A 10,483-nucleotide genomic window follows, 5' to 3' on the forward strand; every position below is an offset into this window, starting at 1 on the left:
TTCTATTTGTCTTATTATTAAAAGGATGTAGACTTATAGACAGCTAAAATTATTAATCTGCCTATATCTACTTTCAGTTTTATCAGTTTTTCTCTTCTCATACTTGACAGCTCTTTTTTTAGTACATGAACATTAAGAATTGCTATGTCTTCTTGGTGAATTGACTTGAGTTAAAAAAATGTTATTCCATGTCTCTAGTAATTTTCTTTATTCTGAAGTTTACTTATCTACTATTAATATAGCCATCTCTATAATAAGCCATCCACCTTCTCTTTGTTAATGTTTAAATGATATATATATATTTCTATTCTTTCATTTTCAGTCTCACATATAATTATATTTGAGATGAGTTTCTTTTAGACAGTATATATGTGTCACATTTTTAAATCATCTCTGCCAATCTTTGTCTTTTAATTGTTATGTTTAGATTATTTGCATTTAAAATAATTATTGTTATTTTAGGGCTTAAGTATGTGATTTTATATATTTTTCTGTTTATTTTGTTTTTTCATTTCTGTTTCTTTCATTTTTGTCTTCCTGCAGTTTACTTGAACATTTTTTAGAATTTCATTTTTATTTATCTGTACTGTTTTTGAGTACAACTTTTATGTAATTTTTTTAGTGGTTGCTCTAGGTATTTGTTACATTACTTATGCATAAATATCACTATCTATTGGTGAATGAATACAGAAATTCACCTTTTATGTCCCTTTACATTCACCCATTCATTATGTTATCTTAAACTTTTCTTCTACACACCATTTTTATCCAGTCATCAAATACAATTCAGAAAACTCAAAAAAGAGGAAAATCTATTGTGTTTGCCCATATTTTGCTAATCTTTCTTGTTATTGTCTTTCTTTTTTCCTGTTCTAAAATTCCTTCTTTTATCATTAGTGTTTCTGGATCATGGGCTTATCTAACACTAAGTATAGTATATATGAGGCAAAAAGAAAACCCTGGAAATTTACCACCATGTCATTCTTTGGGTCCCAGGGTCTCTAGTGGATCTGCTTGCTTTTTGCCACCTTTTATAATCTATTTATGTTTATTTTTAAGGTAATGTAGTTTTAAGTTGTACTTAGCAGGAGAAGTAGGGAAAGGTGTATCTGCTTTCACTTCCCATAAGTAGAAGTCTTGTTTCTGGCCTTTTTATCTTCTGTTTTGAGGCAATACTATCCACCATACATAGAAGTATGTAATTAATTGTTAAATGCATAAGTTTGTCAAAGCATAAAGATATTTCATGAAGCAGGAAGAACTTGAGTTCCCACCATAATAAGTAGTGCCATCAAATCGGTCCTATAATTTCCCAAACATTAGCTAATAAAGAACTCAAAAATAATTATTGTGCCTGTAGTTGTTACCATGTGCAAGACCTTAGATTGAGTGTCTGACATACAATTAATGCTCTCTGCAACTAAATGCAGTAAACATTATATTAGCTATCTATTTTAGAATTGAGAAAAGTAAGACAGAGAAGCTTGAGGTAAATAAGTCAAGTCTTGCATTTGAACTGAAACTGGATACTGAACTTGCACTATTCTGCCATACTGACTCATTCTTTAGAAAGTTGAAACAAATGCTTGTAGAAGGGACCTCTAGACTACATTTGTCTAGTTCAAACCAAAACTAAACTGTCGCAGAGCAATCGAGATATCAAAACATAAGTGAGCACGTAATGTTGGAAACAGAAATTTCAAGTGAGGTGTGAAAATACTAAACAAGTGAACAAAAAAATTTAATAAAAAGGTGAAGATTTTACTACTGAAAATTTTGCTTGCTTTTGTGTTCCTCAGATTCTCTGTGAGAAGATGACGTGGGGAGACAATACCTGTTCTTTAATTGAGTGTGATGTAAGATGTGCCAGCATTATGAATCACAAGACAATGAAATATTTTATGTGGCTTTAAAGCTCTTGGGCCTCAGGGGAAAATACATTCCTGGTCAATGAAGTGTTATGATGTTGTGCATCAATACTACCTTTTCAAGTCATGTAGAAGCACTTTTCCTATAACCATTAATGTTGTCCTTTCCATTAATCAAATGCATCTCAGTGATATCATCTTTGAATTCAATCTTTTTCTCTTTGAACATCTGGATCCCTGGGGTATCTTTCTAAACAAATGTCTCTTAAAATTATTTGAAGACTCAGTCTGAGCTGTTTTTTTCTTCTTCATATTCTATTTGTTTGACCACCCTTCTCAAATTTTCATGTAGATTTCAACAAATGTTCCTAGTTTTTCTTCCTCACTGTTTAAATTATATCACTGATCAGGATATTCTGGTTGGGATAATATCTCCCTAGAGTTAAAGCTTATGAATCACTCAGAACTATCTAAAGACTTTAGAATTGGAAACGGAGCATGGATTTCCTCTTCAGATGTATGGCATCCCTTTACTAAATTTCTGACAACCCTTTTACTGCCTCCCCTACAGTGCAGTGACTCAAATATCTGCCTTTGTTTACCATAAATACGTTTTGTTTTTCTAATTTTTCACATTTTTGTCACATAGAACTTTATAAATAGAGCTATGATTTTATACTACATAATGCATTATGTATTATTTTTAATGTCTCTCCATGGTACTGATTTTGAAATTATATATTTTATATTTGAATTATAAAAACTGCATTTACAGAATTTTTAAAAGATACAGAGTTTTTAAAAGTTCTAATTTGCTTTAAAATTGTTAATTCTACAGAATATAGAATTATAGAATATCAAACGTAGGTTTGTAAAATAAACAATATTTTAACCTCTTTTTTTTTGTATGGGTTAATTTTAGGAAGCTGTACCATATTTAGATCGATGTAGTTAATTATTAGTAATACTGATTACTACAACTTATTAAGCACTTAGTGACTTCTCTGTTGAGGATTTTACATAAATAGTTTTATTTACTTTTGACAACGATGATATGGGTTAGGAAATCTTTTTGCCCATTTTATAGATGAAAAAGATGATTCTTAGGAAAAATAAATAAACTCCTTCAAAGACAAGCCCATATCTGTTTGACTTCAAAGTCTGATCTCCTCCAGTAAATCTACAAAATAATAAGGATCTTTAAATTCTTATTTTCCTTCATATAAGTGACTGCTACCATCATAGTCCCTTTTTCTGGGTGAAGAAAACTGATAGAAATAACATCATTCATCTAATAGTGACTTGGTTTCTACTAAGGCATAGTTATAAGCTCTGTAGTTTTATTTAATCTACTCAAAAGCCCATTTAGGTAATCATCATTATCTTTTCCTTTTCTAGGCAAACTGAGGCAGAAGAAATTAAGTAACTTGCCCAAGATCATAATGTAAGTGAAATTAATTAGTAGGATTCAATTGAAAGAAGTCTGACTTTGAAATTTATATTTTTTTAAAGAAGAAACTTTTTTTTTTAAGATTTATTTATTTATACAAGATTGATTGATTGATTGATTGATTGATTGATTGATACAAGCACTGGGTACAGTCAGAAGTGCAGGAGAGTGAGAGAATTCACCAGAGACAGAGCGGGGAGAAGAGCAGGCAGAAGGACCGAAGTACACTGCTGAGGGGAGCAGCGGGCGGCAGGAGAGGTCTGCGCGCCATGTGGGACCCTCCTCCGGTGGCCGGGGAGCAGCGGGGGATTGAACCGGAGCTGCAGAGGCTGTGGGCAGCTTCGCAACCCAGCGCTCAACCGCTGCGCCACTGGGGAGGCCCTGAAATTTATATTTTAACCAATATGCTATAAAACCCCTGGCTGATTCTGATACTGAAGAGGTGTCTTCATGTCTTCATTTATGTTGACCCCTTCAAAGCATTTACATATGCATGAACATATCTTTTACTGTTAGAATTACTTTACCTCCGTTTTCTCTTCCTTTTTTTAAAGATTTATTTATTTATGCATATAAGAACTGTGGTACAGACCTGAGGTGTGGGGGGTGAGAGGACTCACCAGAGACAGACTGGGGAACAGAACAGGTGGATTGACTGAAATACACAGGGTAGCTCCCTGGCCAGGGATTGAACTTGTGCTGCAGTGGCTATGGACAGCTTCATAGGTGCATCTTAAACACTTGTGCCACCAGGAAGGCCTCATTTTCTCTTCCTTTTGTTACTGAATTGAACCCCATAACATTTCTGATATTCAGTCATTTTCAAAAGGCAATTTTAGATGGTTTGCAAATATACTTTTTTTTTTCAATGTACTTTTCTGTACTCTCCCTTGACATCGTGAATACTCCCATGCTCTCTCGCTATTCAAACCTTTTACAACTCCATAGACCATTCTCTCGCTATTCAAACCATAGCTATTCTCTCGCTATTCAAACCTTTTACAACTCCATAGACCATTCATCTAGAAGAATACCATGTGAGAATAAGAAGTTTGGGCTTTCCCTTCCTTATAAGTAAGGCCTCTTGCTTTCCAACCCATGATTTGAACTCTGCTTTGCACATTTATTGTGAAGTTTATATTGTATAACATGGACAGGGATGCCTGTCATAAGTTTAGTGATTTAGAAACTAATGAGTATTTTTTTTCCCCCTGCTATTTACTCAGGTTTGAAAGAAATAAGCCTCAGGCAAAAATAAACTTTGGAAAATTTTTCAAAGTTCATTTCTCCTTCCATTTTTCAATCAACACTTATTAAGTACCCACAGGGTACTAGTACTCTATGAGACGCTAGGGTGCAGAAAAATGTAAAGTAAGGGAAAACTCATCATCTTGGCTTTAGAAGAAATTAAAGGGCAGCCCATATATATATATATATATATATATATATATATATATATATATGCATATATGTAATATTTAGTGAGATTTCTTTGGAATTCAATGGTTTCTGACCATCTGTCCTTGAAAGAGAGTTATGCACAGAAATCTGCCAGGAGTTGTTACTCTCTCACCTTAGTGTTGACTAATTTTATAAATTAACAAATAGGATTTTTGAAATGGTGGTTGATAGTTCACGAAACAATTCCTTATGATAAGTCAAATGGATCAACAAATTGTAAATCTAGATTTTTTTTAAGATTTATTTATTTATTTTATTATTTTTTAAAGATTTATTTATTTATGCATACAAGAGCTGGGGTAAAGGCCAGAGATGCAGGGGGTGAAAGGATTCACCAGAAATAGAGCGGGGAGCAGAACAGGCAGACTGACAGAAATACATTGCTGAGGGGAGCAGCAGGCGAGACAGGAGAGGTCTGCGACGTCATGTGGGATTCTCAACAGGCCAGCCTGTATCAAACCCACGCTGCAGAGGCTGCGGACAGCTTCACAGCGCTGAGCTCAACCACCTGGGCCACCAGGGGAGGCCCTTGATTCCTTTTATTGAAAATGAAAGTAACTGACAAAAGGTTCTCCCTCTTCAAAGTTGGAATGATAGATTAGCACCTTTATATCTCATTTATTTATATATTTATTATCATCCTATTATTTATTATATTTATTATTATTTATAAATTTATTTATAAATGTATTATATTATTATTTATTATATTATCATCCTATTGTTTATTATTTTCAGTTTTACATCATTTATTCATTTGGCAAATATTTGCATAGGCTTGCGTGCCAGGACAAATGCTATGTATTGAGGTCATGAAATTGTGGAGGTTGATTTAGTGTTTAAGGAAGTCATCCAGCCTCAAAGAGTTAAGAATTTCCCAAAATAAAAGATAGAGCAGGAATGTAAGAGATTCAGGAAGTAGAAACTTCAGTGACTGGTTGCTGATAGAATGTGAGAGTTGAGAGCAGATAGCCATGACCTGCAGGTTTCAGGTTGGATGGTGAAAACAATACATATTTCATGAACTCTAAAAGGTACTTTTTCGCATTTAAGCAACTCTTGGTTGAGCTCCATTTTATATTCAATGGTATGTCTGCTTAATTGACAGTGTTCTTTTCTCTTTTTCTGTGATACAGTAAACAATGATACCTTGGCTACACAATGACACGTAGATTCAGTATAAAATGGAAATAAGTCTATTTTATCTGTTATAAGTATAGTTTTTCTTGCCTTCTTTTTGATCCATTTGCTTGTAGGATTGTTTTCCAACCTTTTACTTTCAGTCTATGTTTATCTTTTGTAGTTAAATATGTTTCCTGGAGACAGCAGAAAGGTTGGATTTTGCTTTTTAATTCAGCCTGCTACTCTGTGACTTTTTATTGATGAGTTTAGTCCATTTACATTTAGAGTTAATATTGATATGTTGGCATCTGTATTTGCCATTTTGTTTGTCTTTTTGTGATTTTATTCCTTGCTTTATTCTGTTCTTCTTCTTCATTCCTCTGTTGGTTTTGGCTTTAGGACTTCTTGTAGAATTTTTCAGAGAGATCCTACAGGGAAGAGGAGGGAAAGGGATCAGAAGGAGGGAGGGAGGAACACAGGGGACTGAGGTGATGGTGCACGGGTGCATTGGTGGAGGAAACTCTATGGGGACTACACCTGAGGAGGGGGAAGCAAATATTTTTTAAAAATGAACAATGATGTAAAAAATTAATAAAATAAAATATCAAGAGAAAAACAAAAAATGGAAATAAGATCAGTAATACAAGAGGAAGCCCTGATCTGGGCAGGTGCACTGAGAAGAGAAAACCATCACATCGCCCAAGAGATGAGAATGATGGTGGTTTTAGCTATGATATATTACTTTATTATTTCAAACAAAAAGCACATTTCTGTCCTGCTGCACATAGTATGCTTGATTATTCTAGTTGAAATGTTCAGCTCTGGGATGTGGGTATTGGGAGAAGGTGGGGGCAGGGGTGGGTGCAGGTCCAGAGCTTGCCTGGAAAAGTAGGATTATGGAAAGACAGGGAATCCATTACATTTTTTTCAAGGACTTATATTTTATTGATTTTGGCATCCTGCATTGTTACATGGCAATTATCAGTAAAAGGTATTAAGATAAATGAATGTCTGCATTTTCAATCCTGAGAAATACTTTAACATCAGCACTTCAGCAATACAAAATAATGTGTCACTATTCCAAAAATAAGTGGTTGCAGCTATATCAATGGAAATGAGTCAATAAGGTCTACTGCAATAATGTCCTAACCAGTCTCTGGCTCTACCTTGTCCTTACAGAGTGTATTTATCACATATTCACCAGTGTGGACAATTGAAACTGAAATTTCATGTCATTTCCCCCAGCTAAAAATTTTCACCTTTAGAATAAAATCCAAACTTATCTTGGCCTATCAGGTCCTGTAGGATTGGATTGCTTACTAATTGAGCCAATCTTTTATTCTCCTCCAGTCAAATCTGCCTTCATGCTGATCATTGCAACATCTACCAATTTATTTCCCAACTCAGGACCTGTATCCTTATTGCTCTCTCTTCCTAGAACTTCCTTCCTCCAGATCTTCCCATAGTTTCCCCTGTATTCGGGTCTCTGTCAGATGTCATTGATTCTGTTAGGCATTGCCTAATCAGCAAATCTAAATCATTCATGTGCACACTGCCATATATTTCATTTCACCCTGCTTCATTTCTCTTCTTTGCAATTACTGCAATCTGAAAGTATAGATTTAATGTTCATCCCTATCTTAAGATGGTTCAGTTTATGATTTTTTGACTTTACAATGATGTGAAACTAATATGCATTTGGTAAAAACCATACTTGAGCTTTTGATTTGTGGGCTTTTCCCTGGCTAGCTGTATGCATAAGATATGCTTTGGTGATGATGGGCAGCAGCAACAGCAGCAGCTGGCGGCTCCCAGTCAGCCAGGAGATCATGATGGTGACACTGTCATAGGCTAAACAATTGTGGTCAGTAGGTTAAGTTTCTTAAATGCATTTTCAACCTACAATACTTTCAACTTACAGTGGGTTTATTAGGACATAACTCCATCATAGCTGGAGGAAGACCCATCATATCTGGAACTGAACCTGCACAAAGTAAATGTACCATAAATAAATTATTCATTAAATGAATGCTATAGTCTGCAGTATCTGAACTAAATGTTACTGTGCTAGAGAAGATGTTCTGTGCTACTCTCAATGCCTACCATGGCCTCAGCTCTCTCAACATAGGGACCAGAGATTCTTGTACAAAGACCACTGTGCTTTATGCTTAGCTCCCTTGCATCTGTTGGTTAAAACAGAGATCTGTCCATAAAAGCCAAAAAAAATTACAGGCTTACTTCTCAACAGAATGGTTACAGAGCATAAGCCTCAGCATCACATAAGAATTTGTTAGGGGGCCTCCCTGCTGGCACAAGGGGTTTAGTAGCAGCACTATGAAGCTATCCACAGCCACTGCAGCATGAGTTCAATTCCTGGCTAGGGAGGTGACGCACATGGTGCAGCAGACCTCTCCTGTCTCACCATTGCTCCCCTCAGCAGCGTATTTCAGTCAGTCTGCCTGTTTTGTTCCCCACTCTGTCTCTGGTAAGTTCTCTCACCCTCACACCTCTGTATGCATAAATAAATAAATCATTAGGAAAAAAGGAATAGAAAATACCAGAGTGTAAAACATATACATTGTTTAAGTATTATCTTAAGAACATTTATGCATATATTCATGCATGCAGAATATCACAGTGTGAAATATATTTATTACTGTGGATCACAGTCAGAATGCTTAAAAGCTGTTAATTTACAGGAGAGAAATGATACTCTATTTTGACAAGTGAATCAATCAGCTCTTCTAAACAGAGTTAGAGAATAAAACCAAAGGAGTTGTTTTGACAAACCTTTTCCAGATTATTAAAATGGCCCCTGTTCTGTTTTATCATATGTAGAGTACAATGTGAGTTATTAATGTCTTTACTTTCGGGCCTCCCCGGTGGCACAGCGGTTGAGCGCTGGGTTGCAAAGCTGCCCGCAGCCTCTGCAGCGCCGGTTTGATCCCTGGCTGCTCCCCGGCCACCTGAGGAGGGTCCCACATGGCGCGCAGACCTCTCCTGCCGCCCGCTGCTCCCCTCAGCAGTGTACTTCGGTCCTTTTGCCTGCTCTGCTCCCCGCTCTGGCTCTGGTGAATTCTCTCACCCTCCTGCACTTCTGACTGTACCCAGTGCATGTATAAACAGAACAAACAAACAAACAAACAAATAAATAAATAAAACATGCCTCTATAAAAAAAATAAAAAATAAAGTCTTTACTTTTACTATTGCAACTTGAAAAAAAATCAGAGACTAAAATCTCTTAAGAGTCAGCAAGCTGGAATTTAGAATTGTTCTTACCTCTACATGCATGCTGGTAATGAGTAACATATTTAGAGCATTGCAAGTGTCTTTTGGGTGTTCTAAAAGGAAAAGAAAAAATCAAATAGAGGAAGATCGAGAACATTTTAGCCATAATGATTGATACTCTCAGTACAAATCCACTTGACAGCAATACATAAATGTATCTTTATACTAATATGGCATATTGAAATTATATACATTGTCATTGTTTTAAAAGTTGATCATATGTCACAGTAACTAAAGTCTTTTTCTTAGTTCAATAGACATTGCCACATATCATTAATATAAAACCACACAGGATGCAAAAAATATCCAACATTTACTCATTTAATGCATCGTTTAAAACATCTGTTATGTTTAAGACATTGTGGAGGATAAAGATGAAAGTCTGTACACTCTCAAAGAAATTTTTCTGGATAAGAAAATATGAATATTGATAGACTAGAAAAGCAGAGGCCACATTTTTGTGTGTTTGAGCAAAAAGGAAATAGTAAGTCTGTAAATTAAGTCCATGTTTTGGCTAACTAGAGGTTGATGAATTAGTATACCACTAGGTTATTTGAATCTCATACTCCTTCTCTATTCTTTTTCTCCAGCCACTTCATTGAACTCTGGCACATCCATTAAAGAATGAGCAATTTCAAAGTAAAGCACTGCATGTCTATAAATTAAGTTTCCTTTGGAGCATTGTCCCTTTGTATATAGCTTGTGACTCTTGACAAGATTAATTTCAGACAACTTCAAACTTTTTTTTTTTTCCTTAAAGATTTAATTTATACAAGCACTGGGTACAGTCTGAAGTGCAGGAGGGTGAGAGAATTCACCAGAGCTAGAACGGGGAACAGAACAGGCAGACTGATGAAATAAACTACTGAGGGGAGCAGCGGGCATGGTAGGAGAGGTATGTGCGCCATGTGGGACCCTTCCCCGGTGGCCGGGGATCGAACCAGCGCTGCAGAGGCTGCGGGCAGCTTCGCAAGTCAGCGCTCAATTTCAGACAACTTCAGACAACTTCATATGTATTAAATGTTAGAATATTGTTAAGATAACAAAAAAGAATGAGACAAAAAATAGTGGCTAGACTGCTTTGGCGTCTTCTCTCCCTCATTTTCCCACCTATTCTTATGATAATTTCCCACCAAAAATAACCTGTATGTAAATCTCTTCATTTTCAAAAAGTTTGATCCTTGATAAACCTGCCAGATTATTAAGATTTATAATCTGAATGAAGATCTCTGCTTCTAGTTATGACAAGTCTTATTTTAGTGAATGAGTCCCATTAACATCAAGAATGAGTTA

General features: G+C 35.6%; 1 long non-coding RNA gene across 1 annotated transcript; it reads left to right on the plus strand.

The window, feature by feature from the left end:
- Positions 1-1,810: 1,810 nt before the first annotated feature.
- LOC129145953 (uncharacterized) lies at positions 1,811-9,829 on the plus strand. Its single transcript, XR_008552192.1, has 3 exons — positions 1,811-1,856; positions 3,267-3,312; positions 9,781-9,829. It is a non-coding gene; the product is annotated as an uncharacterized LOC129145953 (long non-coding RNA).
- The last annotated feature ends 654 nt before the right edge of the window (positions 9,830-10,483 follow it).

This window comes from Talpa occidentalis, unplaced genomic scaffold (assembly GCF_014898055.3).
Source record: "Talpa occidentalis isolate TD23 unplaced genomic scaffold, MPIMG_talOcc4v2.1 talOcc4.16, whole genome shotgun sequence".
Taxonomy (NCBI): domain Eukaryota; kingdom Metazoa; phylum Chordata; class Mammalia; order Eulipotyphla; family Talpidae; genus Talpa; species Talpa occidentalis.